This window comes from Calidris pugnax, unplaced genomic scaffold (genome assembly GCF_001431845.1).
Source record: "Calidris pugnax isolate Ruff unplaced genomic scaffold, ASM143184v1 scaffold44, whole genome shotgun sequence".
NCBI lineage: Eukaryota > Metazoa > Chordata > Aves > Charadriiformes > Scolopacidae > Calidris > Calidris pugnax.
This window is the reverse complement of record NW_015094506.1, coordinates 44900662-44917989: the sequence shown is the minus strand read 5'-3', so window position 1 is coordinate 44917989 and position 17328 is coordinate 44900662.

Genomic DNA, 17328 nt, shown 5'->3' with positions numbered 1-17328 from the left:
TAAAGTGTGATAGTGCTTTTCTCCAGCTCATCCGTGGTAACAGCTGCTGTTGTTGGGATTACTGTCCTCCTTCTAAACAGTGGCCACCTCCTACACACCTGTACCGACACAGATCCTCAAGGTGTACAAAGTCCAACCAAAATCTAGTCCCTTAATGAGTGCAGGGATTTGTGTGCATAAGTCAAATTCACAGTAAAATCATCTTATTGGTAAGTCATCTCCATCCTTTGGCACCTGACTATATGGGCACCAATATAACGTTCCTGATTATTTTGTTTGGTATAAAATTTAGCTTATAGAGTGTGTAAACTATTTAGGAGTTAATTATAGTTAAATAGAGAACTTCCAGGTGTGTAGGATGCTGGAGTGTTGTTCATTTTTATAGGCAACACATTTCGGTTATTCCTAAATAGACTGGAAATCTTGAACAAATTATTTGAATGGCACAATAAAAGTCAGAAATTGATTGCCCCTAATTTCATTACATGAAGTTACACTGAGGGCAAAATTCTTGCAGCCATCAGGGAGTGCCACAGATATACATCATCCCAAAACTTGCACCAAGAGGAAGGTACTTCCTTGTCAGATATATACTGGATTTGCCTCCACGATGCTGATGCAGTGGTATCTGCATTTGGAGATGATCTAGAATTGATTGTGCCTGGGGACCAATTATTCCCAAAATCCCAGGCTCTGTCATATTTCCATCAAAACCAAGGTTCAGCTTCACTCACACCATCCAGTTTCCCTTGTTCTAGGTAGTAAAATGTAATGCTCGGGCCAGCAGCTTTCTGTCCATTTTCACTCTGCTAGTCTGATGTCCATCAAACACTTAAAAGTTTTAGTAGTTTCAGCTGATTCTGTGAGGATTTGAAATGGAATAATAACTAGAAAAATTAAAATAAATTTTAAAAGAAATTTAAAAGTAATTTTAAAATCCAAACAGATTGGTCCTGAGTAGTTTATACATTGAAAAGCCAGCCATATGCTGAGTACCTTCTGAGGAAGTGCCAAAAAGCAATATAGTTTTTTCCTCATGTGCTAAAGTCTAGAGGTTTACACATTTCTCCTTTCCAAGGAGCTCTGTGCAGAAGGGAATGGCTTTGCCTGCTGTTGGCGTAGCTGGCAGTGCCTGCGTGCATTAGCCTTACTTGCAGCCATTCCACCTTGATCTGTGATCCTCCTTGGCTTACATTAATGTTTTGAGAAGAGGCTTTCATGGAAGACCCAAAATTCTGCAGAAAGGAGAATATGTAGTTTAAAAATTCATGCTCTTCCCTTTATATCAAGCAATGTTAATCCCATGCTGCCGGGTACACGAAGCCAAGGCTTGCAGTGATCAGATACTGCCGTGACACTTTCTATTACCCATCTGTCTCTCTTAAATTTTTGCTTAGTGTTACTTCATACTGCCTTCTGAAATGCTTTTTGCATTTTAAAAAGTAAACTGATATATCCTACCCTTCTTCCAGATAGTCTCGCCACACTGCTGTGGGCAGTTACAGCTTCTCCACTTCACAAGGTGACGAGGGAAGTATTGCCTGTACAAGAGCCAAATTTCTGGAGAATAAAATATAAGCTCATCAACTCCCAAGAGGAGCTGTGGCCCCTAATTGCCTACGAGGCACTAAAAAGCTCCTCTCCTTTTGGAGCGATTTCAATAGCTGCTGTAAAACATTTCCCGAGACCACCAGTGCGAGACTGGCCTCCAAGTTTGAACATCAGCTCAGTCCCCTGGGAAAACAGCCTGGAAGGAAAGACACTCCGAAAAGCTAGGAGCTGAGGCTGAATTTACCTCCACAATTTGGTTTTAAATAAGCATAACAATATGGATTATTACTCCTGGTTTTGCCAAGCACAAGTTAGCATAATATTGGCTTAGTATAGCTGTAAGAATTATTATTAAGGAATATGGCTTATGTGTTATTGTTAATAATTATTAATAATCTATTACCTTGCCATTTCTTAGGAGGAAAAAAAAAATATATATATAAATTGTCAAAATCCTATATACTAGACTGATGTCTCTTGGATATGATTACCACAAATTAAAAAAAATATTTCCACAGCTTAGCAGCAGAAGATGCTCTAGAATATCAGTTACATTACCGGTTAGCACAGACTCAGGGTTTCCCCATCAGGTCTTAGCACAGAAAGGTAGGAGTTTTGCTCTGCCGTAGAGAAGACCAGGCACCTCATTACTTCGACGACTCTCGAACACGGCCTTCTCACAAGATACCAGGCAAAGCACCAGGATGTCAGCACGAATGTCAGGCTTAAGGGGTATGCAATTAGCATCTTGATTCTCCTTTATCTGAAGTTATACCAACACAGTGCAAAATTAGTAATGACCTAGGTGGGAGACATTTAAGTTTGAAAAAGAAAAGTAGTTCTCCTCTCCGTTTGCTTCCATTTTTTCCCATTAATAAAATGAAATCAGTTGGAGTGTCACTGGAGTATTCTGAGGCTCAATTAAGTGCCTGCTGTATTTGTTGAGTTTCTCAAATGGCAATTGAAAATAATGTAATATATTATGCTCCTCAGGCAATGAGCTGAGACAGTTGGTGGCATCAAAATGAGGGAGTTTTCTGGAAAAGCTTTCAGGCTATCAGCTGCTATACATGTTGTCAAGAAAGGAGCTGGTTTATTCAGTATGGCTGAATTCCCTGTATGCTTCAGAAGGTTAAGATATAAAATAATTCAGAAGTTCTGAAAGAGCTTCCAGCTTAATACATGCTACTACTTCGGGAGTTTTTATTGTATCTGCTGTAATATAATAGGAAATTCCTCATTTACAGGTTCTAATTAATTTTGTATTAAGTATTGTGGAAATTCCTCAGCCACAAGACACCTCGGGGATGCTGGAAGTGATGGAGGGACCTTCCTAGAGCAGCACCTGTCAGGGACGGGTATTGAGTGTATCTGTGCTGCCATCTAACGGCCAGCCTCCCGCGGGGGTTATTGGGCGGGAGCTGGTTACACGCAGCTTTGTGTTTGCATCCATAGAGATCAAGGTAACAGAGACAGTGCTCACGTAACCTCCTGTACCTCCCACAAACAGGGCAAAAATCAAAAGGTGAAACCATCAGTGTATTAACTCACACTGGACAGCTAGCAAGTTTGAGAACTTCTACTTTTTAATTTGAATTTCTGAATACTTAAGAGAGCAAGCTTCATCTCTCTACATGCGGATGAGAACTTTGTCTAAAATGTAAGGAGCATCTGGCCGGGCTACACAGCCTAGCACTTCCCAGGGGCAGGTTCTGCATTTCCCAGTCAGGGCAGACACTAATCCTCTACTTACCCTCTCAAGGAACAAGTAGGCGATGATGACATTGTCTTCCCTCTTGGCATACGAGTTCAGTTCAGGTTTTCAGTGCTGATATATATGACTTCTCTCTCAGTTCACTGTAATCAAATCCCTCTACTAGAGACTTTTTAGTGGCTTTGTACTTTTCCCAGTTTGTAGATCCCAAAAATTTTCCAGACCCCTTTCTAAATTTCATATACACACATCACCCTGTAGAATATGAGGACTTGTTTTCAACAAGTGATCTTTTGTAAATCTCCTAAAAGCCATCTGTGCATCCTCAGACTGAAAATCATTGTTACAGAAACATTCCTTTTGGGACTCAGTGCATTCCTATACTCTATTTCCCAAGAATTGTTAATTCCCCCTATTTCGTTCTCTCTCTTTCTCTCAATATTTCCCTACAATGTATTGGATCCTTTACCCAGAAAACATGATGCCTAAAGCTGGTTTCGGGGAAAGGGATGATCTACATTGATCAAACAGCTCGACAAAAAGAAACTGGTAGGAGGATCTCCATCACCTGAAAAGGTGCTGCTTTTCATGATGGCTAGTAAGAAGAAGCAAATAATCTGTTGATCATATCTGGAAAATCTAAATTTTGCAGAGCAGAATCATTTGGCCATAGGGCCCCACTCCTCCAGGAACCTGAAGACTCAGCAGGGTGAAGACCATCTCTGAGAAACAAAGCTACAGAAATAGCTCAGAAGTTGAGCCCACCCTTAGGGCAACGTAAATTATAGAGACACATAACAAGAGAGGAATCGGGGCTGAGAGAGCTGAATGGGAGCCCTGAAGAGTCCCATATTGCCATGTTAGAGAGCCTTTCCTAAATCCCATAGCCTTACAGACCTGCCCTCAGCTCCAGAATAAGGTGGGCAAGAGGCCTGTTTCCAGGCTCTGGGTGGTGTTTAGGAGCATGAGATGGAGGGATGGAAGAGCAGAGGTACCAGGCATCAGAAAGAATGGAAAAGTTAGGTAGTTTAAGTCAAACTGCTGCACCAGGAGATAAGCATTCTTCCAAATTGCTCTTGCTGAAAGGCCGGAGGTTAATGAGACTGCTGGAAAAATGACTCTTAGACAATACTAAACAGCAACGATGAGCAATAGTCATGCAATAGGAGACTCATGAGCATATTCAAAGGTGACAGAACATGGAAAATTGATGGTCCCTAAAGGAATGGGACATCAGATTTAGGCCATCCGAGAAAGCATTTGCCCTGAGCATATTAATATCTGATTAGATTAAGATTACCAGGTTGAAGGCTGGGAGCAGCTAAAGCCCCTAATCCCAAAAGAAGAAAGCAGGGACTCCAGAAGCCATTTATACATTAGCCGTGAGCAAAAGCGTGCTGTGAGGGTGCATTGAGACCACCATACTGTGGCGAAAACATTTGTAGCAACAAGCCATTCCTCCCTGGTTAGGCTGTGTTGACCTCCCACAATCCCAAAGCAATGTTCCCAGGCCCCTACCACTCCCTGGTAACTCCAAGGGAGTGTCTGGAGAACAGGAACGGGCGGCAGAGCCATCCTGCTCAGGAACCGCCTGAGGAAGGAAAAGGCTGGGGATGTGGCAAAGCCCAGAGAAGGGAACTGGAAAAAGTCCAAAGCCAACATTGGACAGGATTTCTAGCACAGAGGCTCCCAAAACAGTAAGGAGAGTATCACCACACACGTATGTTCCATGCATTTCATACTGAGGAATCTGGTAGTCTTCTCAGAGGCCTTAGATAACCTGCCTCCAGAATGCAATGTAAAATAAAATGAGATTGCATGTATTTAAGCCAATTGTGTGACTCTGCCTGCTGCTTTTGCAGGATGGGAGTCATGCTTCACGTTGAGCTCTGAGGAAATTCCACGCCAAGCAATATTCTGGTTTGCCAGCCAGCCATCTTTGGACTGTGCTTCTGTTCCAGCAGGGAGACCACACCTCCACCTGTCACTTTCCCAAATAAAATAAGTGCTTCTTCCCCTTTCTCCTTCTTCTCTACCCTTACAGGCTCAAAATATTAATAATGTCTGTACTTGGCACCCATGAAAAACTCACGAACACAGCACATTTTACTGCTTTTCAGTGGCATCTTTCTCTTTTCCCTTTTTACAAGAATTATGAAGGGATTAAAAGGCCAGGCTGTACTTTTATAGACTGGAAAATGCAGGGGAAAAAAAACCTCAAAATCTGAGATCCATGCCTGAGAGACCTGGAATCACAGCATCGCAGGAACACTCATGTTGGAGGGACCTTGGGAAGCATCTAGCCCAACCTCCTGTTCCTTGAGATGAGGCTTCTATCCAGTTTGGTCTTATAAACATCAGTAGCAAGAGTACAACGTGTTTCTGGGCAACCTGCTCCAATGCTTAATTAGTCTCACAAATGAGTCAATAACAAAGTAAATATCGACCAGGAGCTGCTGATACATGATTTCAGAGCAGCTGCTATGTGTGTGGCTCCACTCTCAAGGGAAACCATGCTGATCTTCCTATAGTACTTTTTAACCCTTAGGCATGTGCACGGAGGTCAAGTTTTAAGATATTTATAGTGCTAACTTGTCACTGGTACTGAATTATATTCTTGCTGTAGTTGGAAGGGACGTATTTCACCTGAGCTTGTCTAACCTACCCGTAAGAGCTAAAACCAGAAAGCTTTATTACTGGGTTGAGAAGTAATAAACATACACAGACCAAAAGAGAAATTATTGGTCTGTTAGTCCTCACACCTGTAGCCGTCCTTTCTGTAGAATTCCCCAGCCAAGAAGAGTCAGGTTGAACTAACATGTGGCTACCAGATCTGTGCCTGCAGCCCAGGCTGTAAATGAAACAACTCTGCCGGTATGCAGTACTTCAGTTTCATGTTGTGTGAAAATAACAGATTTTGTGAAAATTGTTCCGTTTTGCAGGGGTAGATTGAAAGATTTGCATCACGTTATCAGTGAAAATGGAAACATGTTGTTATGCAAAACTGCTGTTGTGTCCTGGTTTTGTCTGAGATGATAGTTAATTCTCGTCCTAGCAGCTGGTATGGTGCTGTGTTTTGGATTTAGGATGAGAATAATGTTGATAAGACACTAACATTTTTAGTTGTTGCTAAGCAATTGAGGACTTTTTCAGCTTCCAACAGAAGCATAGAGGGAGCTTAGGCAGAACAACTGACCCAAGTTGGCCAAAGGAATATTCCATACCGTAGATGTCATGCTCAGTATATAAATGGGGGGTTGGCTGGGGGCAGGAATCTGCCATCACTGCTTGGGATGGGATGGGCAATTGATCACTGGGTGGTAAGTAATTTCATTGCGTGACTCATTTTGTATATTCCTTTACCATTATTATTGCTAGTATTATTATTATTTCTTCCATTACTGTTCTATTAAACCGTATTTATCTCAACCTACAGGGTGGTTTTTTTCTTTTTCTCCCTTTTCTTCCTAGCCCACTGAGGGGGGCACAGTGAGTGAATGGCAGCGTGGTCCCTGTTGCCAGCTGGGGTTAAACCATGATATTGTGAAAACCAGAATGATGTGAAAGAAGCCAAGCAGAAGTTCCTTGTGCTTCAATGCAACCTGGTGGATATGGGTTTGGTGGTGTAAAAGATTAGTGTAACAATCTGTGGTGTCTGTTTCCAGACCATGAATTCTGTTCATCTAGGACCTCTTCTCTGCTGGTGGAGGAACTCCAGCCACAGGGAAAGAACTCAAAATCCGGAGATGTTTGTGTGAGTATCACACCACTACAGCCCAATTCTTCCTGGACTTACGCAATATCTTGGAGGTATTAAGTCTTCTTTCCTGTTTCTCCAATTTTGTCATCCTACTATCTCCCTTCTACTTTCTTAGCAACTATTATTTTTTTATAGAGAGTTTCTGATAACTGGTATTATTCTGAAAGCCCAAATAATTTATTCTGCATTTCTCAATAAAAAGGTAAGGATGTATTTTGTTTGTTTTGTTGTTTTTGTTGTCTGTTGGGTTTTTTTTCCATTTTTAAAGTGATTTCTGAATGCTCACGGTCATGATGAAAAGCAGGAAAATATGCACATTACATATTCTAAAGGTTCCTAAGCCGGAGGGCAAACAAAATGAACTCAAAGCTCAACTGTACTTAAACCTCATTATTTTTAAGCCAATCTCATGCTACTTTTTAGTCTGATTCACTATATTTTAATGCCGAGGACTACAGTAACCAGCCAAAAAGAGCACTCTTCCTGGGGTGTGGAAAAGAACATGCCAGCCAGATGTCGTCCCAGGCCAGAAAATGAAGTAGCACGCAGCATGAAAACAAGCTCCCAGTCTGAGCTGCCTGATGCAGTGCCTGCTGGGCACTGCGCCAGCAAACAGCCTGAAGCAGAAGTTTTCCCAGTTCTTACTCCTGTTCCCTCCTTTTTCAGCATGTTTCTACACTAGGATTTTACAGATGAGGCTTTTGACCCACAATCCAGCACTCAACTTGTTGTCTGTCCTTTGTTTTCTCCTCTCCTCCGATGCCAGATGGTTAGTATCAACATGAGACTTTTTAAGCAAAGGAATTTATTAAATACAACAGGAAGCAAAGGGAAACTTTACAGATTGAATGATCATTCCAAAAAGGTCAAGGGAGGAGAAATATTTGTGAAGACAGAGTAGACCAGAGCCGCTGTACAGTCCAGACCAAGATTAATTGTTTGCAGATTGTGGTAGCTAGATGAGAAGCCAATGATACTTCCAAGCCCCCAAAGCCAGTCAATGTCAAGTGAAAGCCCAGTCAAAGACACTGAATGCTGCAGTTCTGTAAAGATTTGTTGGTCATCACAGAAGGAAGGGACAGAGAATCAATAGGCCTTGAGCACCAAGACCCAGGACTTCACTGCCTGAGTTAAGGAGGACTGTAGCATACATGCTACTATAAAAAAAATATTTACTTAGTATGCCTTAGCTGTGAAAGATCTATATGATCCTTTTCTTGGGATTGGTCAGTAATTTTAACTAGGAGAAGATAAGCAGATGCATTACTCCAATCAGGAGCAATTTCTGTCTCCACATATGCCCTGCCACCTGGTCTTGGTGGTCCTGGTTTGTTCTTGTGGCATGCAGGCATTAGTCCACCTTGTGGCCAGGCCACCTCCATCAGAACTACCAGTTGTCACAGTATCCCAGTTATGTCCTCTTTACCTGACTCCCTACTCGGGACTGTCCTGAAAGCAATCCACTGTTGTATCAGGTGAGTCAGATGCGGATGAATCAGTTGTAAATGCTTCCCATGAAAGGGAAGAGAGATGACTTTGATTACAGAGGTTTTAATCTGACAACAAAGCCTTCCATACACTTGGAAGTTGAAGCTATTCAGATAGAGAAACATGACAAATATGTGTAAGTGGGAGGGTCATCCATTGTTGGCACATGGTGAGCTGCCTGCACTTCAATTTTCGAATCAAGATCTGCCTGTCCTCAGAAAAGCAATGTTTGACCTTGATCAAGGCATTTCTGAATAAAATGGTACGTGTACGGAGACTGTGTTATTGCCACATGTAAAACCTTGACAGCCCTGACAGACAGGCTTTAGCAAACCTGCCTGCTGCTGTTGGAGGAAGGCTTGCCCTTAGCTCTTCCCTCCACCTCACTGCCATGTGTTGCTGAGCCCATCACAGGGCTCACAGAAGGGAGCTTGTAACTTACGTATAAAAAAATTGTGTGATTTTCAGAAATTGGCAATTAAGATAAGTATACACCCAGGACCTGGCCTGGGGGGTTGGTGTAATGACTCCTCTGAGAGCATTAACCTCAGCTGAGGAGTTAGGAGGGAGAGGAGTTACAGCTGGAGAAAAGCAACTCAAACCGAAGGAAGGGACTATTCAGAGTTCATTTACCAGTGCCCTCCAAATAGCTCACGAAGTGGTCTGCCTTTCAGCCGACATAAACAGTGTTATGTGGATGTACATTAATTAACATCATATGACCAAAAAAAGTCATTAGGTTTATATGAAAATAAAGCCAGTTTCAGCTGACTCTTCCTAAGCAAAAGTTGCAGATTCAAGGTTGAGATTGTTTGCTGTGGAAAGTTATTTATGTAGAGATGCCAGCAAGATTGCTTAAATGCATTTGAGTTAGGAGAAGCAAACAGACTTTGGCAGAGTGTGAAACCTGTGCAGGGCACTGAGCTCTGTCTTTCCCTCGATGCAGTCTGTGATCCCTCAGCTTCCATTTTACTGATACTTGATTCAACTCCGGGTTCACAAGAAACATGGGAGTGAGTTCCAGCAAAAGGATATTTTTCCCCCTGTTTTCCTGCGTCATGTAAGAGTAGGAGCAGTGAAAACAATGAAAAGCCAAGCTGCACCCTTTTGCTCTGCACGACTTCCTGAGATTTCTCCCGAGCAAGATAAACTGGGCTACAGCGAAACGCAGGTCACGGTTAAAATGGCATCTGTTAGCTGTGCTGTTGAATCTGGAAACAGACACATCTTCACCTCGTCTGCTTCTCTAGGAAAAATTACTCTGTTACCCAGGTGTAAAATTAGATATAAAGGGGAAGTTTAAGGTGAATATCCTCCTAGCTTTTACTGGTCTCTCCAGGAAAACAACAGAACTCCTGTTTCAAACTAAGGAAGCACAAAAAAGCCCTAAAAACTGCATGGGAGACGTCCCGGGAGTGCACAGGGTTTGGACGGGAGGCTCTCAGGGCTGCAGGCAGAGGTCTGGCTGGGAGGCGGCAGAACCAGCCACTCTCCGTCAGTGCCCCGGAGCAGCAGCCGACCTTCACCCACAGCATGTGTCAGCGCGCTGCCGGCCCCGCCAGACAGACCGACCCGCTCGGATTAACCAGTTTCAACTGGGTATTTGAAATAAGCCGCAGGAACTTTCCTGGAGGGGATTAGCGAGTCCCCGCAGCGCCTGCCCCAGCCTGACAGCAGATCTGAGGGCATCCCTGGCATCGCAGCTGCGACCAACAGCTGAGAAGGGGTCACGTCTTCGTTGGGCACCGACCGACAACGCAGCAGACGGGGCGGCACTCCATGGGGAGCGGTGCCAGCCGGAGGTTTCCATTCCTGCCCCAGCTGTCACTGCCCTGCCGGAGGTCACCACGCTCCGACCCGGCTGCGGCCACTCGCTCTTCCCCAGGCAGCCGCTGGATGAACAGAGACAGGGAGCTGCGCCACGGGATGGGAGGAAGCAGCACGCTCTGTCGAGGCAGCAAGGACAACCCACAGACAGAGGCACAGAAGGAACTGCGACATCCCTGAGCTGATGTCTGCCCGCAGCCCGAAAAGCGCCTGAATCTGTTTTCACTTTAAGCCAGTTTTACAGTCTGGGCTGGACTGGGATTTATATGTATTTTATGTGGCCTACACCACCCACTGTGCTTCATAGGAGATGACAGTTCCTGCCACTAGTGGTTTACAGCCTCAGAGTGACTGCAGATGCCCAAAGATCATCTCAAAGCCTGCTCATTGCTTTCTTTCTGTGACTCTTCCCATGGCCGGCCAGATCACTTGGTGGTTTCTGCGTCCCTTCCCTGCCTTGGGGCAACATCAGCTTCTCTGTACAGGCTGAACAGGCTCCACATGCTTTCTCTGGAGCCTGGAGCAGCTTTTCGAATCTCAGAGCTGTGCAAAGGTACAGGAAACATCTTGCTGGCTGCTGCTACCATCTAGAACAAGGGGTGACCATCTGTGAAGCTGACCAAGCAGGAGGTGGTGGTAACAACATCCAGAAGGAAGTCTGGAGGAGGGAGGAACCGACCAGCCACCAAATCTTGCAACATCTCTCCTAAGGACAGCTTGTTTTGTTTACCGATGACACCAAACTCGGTGGTGTGGTCGAGACGCTGGAGGGATGAGATGCTATCCAGAGGGACCTGGACAGGCTTGAGAGGTGGGCTCGTGCAAATTGCATGAAGTTTAACCAAGCCAAGTGCAGGGTCCTGCACCTGGGACGTGGCAATCCCAGGCACAAATAATGGTTGGGTGGAGAATGGCTAGAAAGCAGCCCTGAGGAGAAAGACTTGGGGGGGTTGGTAGATGAGAAGCTCAACATGAGCTGGCAATGTGCACTGGCAGCCCAGAAAGCCAACCACATCCTGGGCTGCATCAAGAGAAGTGTGGCCAGCAGGTCACAGGAGGTGATTCTGCCCCTCTACTCTGCGCTTGTGAGACCCCACCTGGAGTACTGTGTCCAGCTTTGGAGTCCTCAACAGAGGGAGGACATGGACCTGTTGGAATGGGTCCAGCGGAGGGCCACAAAGATGGTCAGAGGGATGGAGCACCTCTCCTATGAGGGCAGGCTGAGAGAGCTGGGGTTGTTCAGCCTGGAAAAGAGAAGGCTCCAGGGAGACCTTATAGTGGCCTTCCAATACCTGAAGGGAGCCTACAGGAGAGCTGGAGAGGGACTCTGTCAGGAAGTGCAGTGACAGGACAAGGGGTAACAGTTTTAAATTGGAAGAGGAGAGATTTAGATTAGATACTAGAAAGAAATTTTTTACTATGAGGGTGGTGAGGCACCGGAACAGGTTGCCCAGAGAAGTCGTGGATGCCCCATTCCTGGAAGTGTTTAAGGCCAGGCTGGATGGGGCTTTGAGCAACCTGGTCTAATGGGAGGTGTCCCTGCCCATGGCAGGGGGATTGGAACTAGATAATCTTTAAGGTTCCTTCCAACCCAAACCATTCTATGGTTCTATGATTGTTTTCTTAGGTTTGCTGCTTGTGTCCAGCTGAAAGGGCGTGTAATCAAGGAATATGGCACACAAAATAATGGACCACCCAAGGAAGATGGACAGAATGGAGGTCAGGTAGGGCATGTATGCCATACTCCTTATTATCCTCTCGTGATACTCAGCAACTTACAAAGGTACCGAACCAACACTAGGTTCAGACTCTGTCTCACCGGGAACTGACATGCTACAAACCACAAAGTAAAAAGTCAAACACAACAGTCTCACCTTCTTGATAAAAACAGTGAGAGTCGTTTCTTTATATCTAATGCGCTGATAAGGGAGGAGATACATGGACTAGGACGCAGAGCTGGAAACTGTTTTATAGGATGTAATATAATCCAAAGTCCTATATATTTTTAATCTGTTCAGCCCTGCCCCCTCATAAAGCAGGCATTTCAGCATGCAGCGCTTCTGTTAATTGACTGCCTTCTTAAATGCAAACGAGGAAAGCCACACCACAGTCTCTCAAGACCCCAGATAAGATTTGCAGCTGGTATAAATAAGTGAAATGTCACTATGGCTGGAGGAATTGCTCTGTTCCTCCCCCTCCTGCCACTGAAATCTCTGAACTTGACCCTACATTTCCATATTCCTACGAGGAGTTGAGCACAGCGTGGAGTACATTGCTGTGATCCCTCCTCCCCCCCGCCTCAGCCTGCCCTTGCTGTCCCACCGCTGGAGCCCTGGCCATTCCCCTGGGACGTGTGGAGCGGGCTGGAGGGAAAAAGAGCCGGGGAGTGTCTGGCTCGGGCGGGAAGGGAGGCCTCAGTCCCCATCATTTCCTCTGTGATTACTTCAAGATTTTTCAATAAAGGTCTTTACAGGATGGGTTGGGCTGTTTTATCAGAGCCAGATTTTGGCAGACCAGTTTTCAGTGAGGTCCTTTTCACCCTGCAGCCCTCGGCCAGAGCCCGTGGACCTTATCTTCCCCAAACCCAGCACAGCCTTGTCCAACCAGCAGGTGCCCCACTGCGGGAGGCAGGAGGGGCTGCCGACCCTCCCTGCAGGAGGAGGACAGGCTTTTGCTTTCATTTAAGAAATAACACTTAGACCTTGACTGCTGACAGGCAGTCCTGACGGTGCAAACATAAATCTCCAGGTCACTTGTTTGACAAGGGCAAGCTTATTCCTTCATAAGCAACGGGAACATGAGGGAGGGCACTTGAAACTTTCCAACCAGACCTTCACTCTCCCAATCTCTCTCTTCTCGGCCTCACATTTTAAACTGCACAACAGCTTGCAAAGTGAGCAGGAAACAGCAGCTCCCCTTCCTGCTGCACAGCCCCGGCCCTCTGTGCATGGAGCTTGCCTGCTGCGGGGCTGGGTTTGGGTATCGGCCAACACTGACCAGCAGCCCGTCCTCAGCTACTGGCACTCCTCTGCTGCCATTAAAGCTAAGAAAAAGACTGGGAGACCCGTTATCTCAACTGAAGCAGACCAGCAGCTTTACAGCAGCCGAGATGGATAATACTTTTTTGCTCAATCTTTTCAAAATCCTCTGCATTTCACATACCTGTTCAGGTTTCCTGGACATTTCACGTGACTCACAACAGCACAAAGCAGAAATAATGATCTCAGCATGGGATATTTTTAGATACAATCTTTTGGGGAAGAACACTAGCTTTTAAGCATGACATTACTATTAGCTTGTTTTTTTCACTTGAAAGCCCCAGACATCAAATATTCTGAATTCATCCTGTCTGATTGATGGTGCCCTCTGTTTGTTTTTGGGAAACAAAAAGATGGCATTCAGAAAAAAAAAAAGCTAAGTGATTTTGTTAGATATATGCATTGTGATAATGAACAAAGATAATTTCTTGATGTGCAAACATGAATGAGAAGGATGACACGTTTTCAACTGTATTAGATTTCATGTGAGCTCCAGCACCCAAGTGGATGTGCAAAAGTAGAGGGTCTGTCTCATAAGGAGACAGAATGTTAGGGGAAGGGAAGGTGCTATGCCAAAGACTGGCCCTATCAGAGAATATTTGTTTAAAGAGAACTAAAATAATAAGTAAAGAACTCAGAAGGGTTCCAACTATTTTCAAACAGAAAAAATAGAATTACAGAGAGGAGAACTCAAACTGTAGAGGATTAGAGGATTAGCCAGCAGGGGGGAGGGAGGATGGAGGGTTGAAGTACAATGTCAGGACTGTGGGCCAAAAAAAGTTTTTAACTTCTACACTAATTTTACTGTGCAAGTGCATCAAAGGTTCCTACTTTCTGCTCCTATGTAAGATACGTAAAACTGTGTGTCCCAAGTGAAGAGAGCACAGTTGGGCCATATCCCTTTTCCCTCCCCATCACCTGGCTCTTGCAGTGCCATTACTATGTTCTACCACCTGGCTGGATGCTCCTTATCTTGGCTCTTACAAAACCCACATGGGAGATCAGCACCGAGCACTTGGTTATTTTGTGGGCTTTCCCCTGCCCAAGGGTGTCCTGTTTGTGAGGATGTCAGAACTCCTTCTCCTATTCTGCCCGCAATCCACCACCTGAAGTGTCTGGCTTTCTGCCTGGGCAGCTGCAAAGAATTAACCCAGCTGAGGTTCAGTCACACAGGGGAGGAGTGCAGAAAAGATTTTTAAAATTTATTTTTTTTTTGCCATTGAGTTCACTCAAGCCTCAAGAAACACTGGAATTAAAGCCCTAAGTTTAAATGTTGAAACTGACTGTGGGGTCAGTGCTGCCTGTGGCAATATTGGTTTCACTGGTGCAGATTTGCACCACTTTAAAAGTGTCCTGAGAGGCCCTAGTTTTTACTTTTTCCTTGCATCCCATCCTTGGTGGTTCATACCAGTTTAAATAATTTCCCCAAGACCTAAAGTGTCTTTTTTCCATTACGAAAGAATTTAGGTATTCTTTAATCGGAATAACCTGTTTGTTTCAGATGGTTTTGCTCATTCTCAAGTACACCAGTTTTTCCCAATGTCAAGCTGAAGAGTATTTTGTGTGTAAAATTTTCCTTTCTATTTAATTTTTTGGCTGTACTGGTAGTCCCAGATTTAAAGTATTTGTTTAGATTAAGGCATTTGAAAAGTATGTTTCCTATTCATCTTCAAATTGTTGGTCTTTGTCATTCACAATGCTTCCAGAAGTTGTAAGAATTTAACACGGTCCTTAAAAACTTCTGAAGTGTCCGAACATTCCAGAAAAAAGCCAAATTATCAGTCATTCACTGATGAAAGGAGTGGTGTCCTAAATGGTTTCTACAGCGTTATTCTTAAAGTCATACCTGCAAAGGACCTCAAAAAGTATCCCAGCCCCCCATTTTCCCCAAGACAGGGTCATCTATGCACTTCAGATATGTTAACCTCTTGGCCAGTTCCAGCAAGGATAATTACTTGCTGATGACAAAGTCAGAAAGAATTTCTCCCTGGACAAAGCGGTGGATTATTTATTTCTTGCCCTGTTACTGATTATTTTTAGTACTACTCATGTTTCATTTTCAGAGCACACAGGAATTGGTTCGAGGTGGACTGAATTATTCCTGCACTCAAAGAGGTTTGGTTTCATGCCTGGCAGGAAGCAATATAAACTGGAAAAGGAAACCTACTTGCAAGCAGAGGGAAACACAACCTTTGCTACTTCTTCCACTGTCTTCTTCAATATTGATCAACATGGACACCTCCACCCAACTGTCAGCCTGCTAGGGCTGACACATCGATCTGCCTCGAGGTCTGTCCCCTTGCCTACCCAGCATGGCATTAACCCAGGGCACCCTTATCCCTGCTCCTGTGGTCTTCCCAGGCCAGGGCTAATACCAGTACCAACCTGGCTCTGAGGATCATCACTGTTATTAATACCACAGAATAAAAGCAAGAGAAGATGCACCGGACAGTGGACAAGATGGGGAGAAGTGCATGTCCTTGCACTGACACAGGGAAACTCTTTGTAGTGTTCCCACTTCTGCTTGCCATCTTCCTGGTGACAGCATCCACCCTGACACAAACAAAGTACAAACAGAAAACATAAACCTCTCTCTAGTAGTCTGTCACTTTACAGGACATAAATAATGGCGCAATTACTCAGTCATACCTTGTAGAAATCATGCTAATTGCTGTCACCAAAGCTCCAGGTTTCCTTATCAAACCTGCCAGGCTGAAATATCTGAAAGCCTACAAACCAGTAAATAATTAGGTTCTAAAAAAATCTCCTTCTTGCATCTCCTGGCACCCCTTTTGCCCGCAGCAGGGAATGGTTGGAAATGCGCAGTTAAGCAGCAACTCACAGGATTTCTGCCGAGAACTTGTTTGCTCTTTCTGCCTCCTTGATGCTTGCTTTAAATCAATTAAGCACTTAAGAATAAATTAAGCTCCTAAAAAATGCTCAACAGAGAGCAGGGGCTGGAGACCAGCCCAGGTGGGGGCAGTGGGGACGATCCCCACCTGGGCTGGTCTCCAGCCCCAGTGGAGATGGGGGCTGCCATGGCAAGGGGACTGCAACCAGTCCCCCAACCCCATTCCTCTGGGGAGTGTTTTTTTAATGCTTTTGCATTTTTATTCCTTTCTGCAGGAAGGTGCCAAGGGCTGGCACTTGGGTGAGAGCTCCCGTCTGAAGGAACCACCACTCTCTGATGTGCTGCGGTCAAGTCCTGCAAGGAACCGCCGCTAGATATACTCTTCTTCCTGAGAAACATCTGCCTTCTCCCACTCCCCTCTGAGGTTTAATTAAAGCATTTTAGCAATTTCTGCTTTCTGCGCGGCAGCTTCACACCACAGGAGCTCTGTCAGCTCCAAGATCTTGCCTTAGGAGCGCAGTCATTTCAGGTGTTTGCCTGGGCATCAGGGCCCACCCCTCATTTATTTTTACCAGCTCAAACATGTTTCAACCCACAAAACCTCCTTAATGAAGCTGCGCATTCTTAGCGAACCCAGGTCTTTCAAGACTGTGCTGGTACCTTATCTTTCCAGTCATCTTCTTTTCTGACAGGGCCCCAGCGCCTGCCTGCAAGTGTGTTTGTTTACACAGGAGATGCTGGTCCTCAGCAGACTTCTTGGTCCTGCCTCAAAACAGTTGTTACAAAGGTGCTGCTGAGGGAAGTAGATGGGGTTTTGCCCCTGGCAAACCGTTCATGTGCTTACATAGGCCGTGCAGCCACAGGTACCGCCATATTTCCCATCCTGTCAGCCTGTGCGGGTCAGGAGTGATGGGTTTATCAATACAGAGAAGCCACCCCATTGCCTGCCCATAACACAGAAATATGCCTAATGAGTGGCTTTCATCAGTCATCAATGTTTGGCTTACAGCTTGCCCCTTTCAGCAGCTGGAGACAGGGCAGCAAGTCTCTAGACAAGGCCCTGGTCCTTTCAGAAAGGCTTCCCTTCCCTCCCCTCCCA